Genomic DNA, 947 nt, shown 5'->3' with positions numbered 1-947 from the left:
GGCAGCCTTTATGAGAAGCAGCTCCAGTTCCTTTCTGCCTTTCCGTCTGGGTGCTGGTGAATGGGAGGGAGGCTGTGTTGGGGGAAAGCTGGGAGGTTGAGCTGTGCAGTGTGCCTTCTTATAGGTAGGAGTGTGACTTCTCACCTGTTCATGATTCTCTTGCTGCACACCATAAGGACAGTAGTTAAGAGCACAGGCTTTGGTGTCAGCCCTGGATTTGAACCTTGGCACTCTCATTTTCCAGCTGTGGTATCAATCTTGAACAGATCTAGTTAATCTCTCCAAGCTTCATTTTCCTGATCTAGAAAACAGATAATAATTACACCCTCACCAGGTATATATGTACTCTTGGAAGGAATTTTTACACTGGCAAACAGGTGATTCTTGCCTTACTATTGAGTAGATCAGTTTATCATCAACTTTACATAATCAGCCTTTCTGAAAAAGCCCATTTTGACTAAAGGTACAACCAGTCCTCTGCAACCACCGGTTCCACAGCCACAGATTCAACCAACCTCATATAGATGACATTCCTCGGGAAAAAAATTCCAGAAAATTCTAAAAACCAAAACTTAAACTTGCTGTACGCCAGTGACTATTTACATAGCATTTACATTGTATTGGGTATTATAAGTAATCTAGAGATATTTCGGAGAAGGCAATGGAACCCCACTCCAGTACTCTTGCCTGGAAAATCCCATGGGTGGAGGAGCCTGGTGGGCTGCAGTCCATGGGGTCGCTAAGAGTTGGACATGACTGAGTGACTTCACTTTCACGCATTGCAGAAGGAAATGGCAACCCACTCCAGTGTTCTTGCCTGGAGAATCCCAGGGACGGGGGAGCCTGGTGGGCTGCCGTCTGTGGGGCCGCACAGAGTTGGACACGACTGAAGCGACTTAGCAGCAGTAGCAGCAGCAGAGATATTTTAAAGTGTACAAGAGGATGTG

Source organism: Bison bison, unplaced genomic scaffold (genome assembly GCF_000754665.1).
Source record: "Bison bison bison isolate TAMUID 2011002044 unplaced genomic scaffold, Bison_UMD1.0 scf7180017864456, whole genome shotgun sequence".
NCBI lineage: Eukaryota > Metazoa > Chordata > Mammalia > Artiodactyla > Bovidae > Bison > Bison bison.
Note: the sequence above shows the minus strand (reverse complement) of the source record.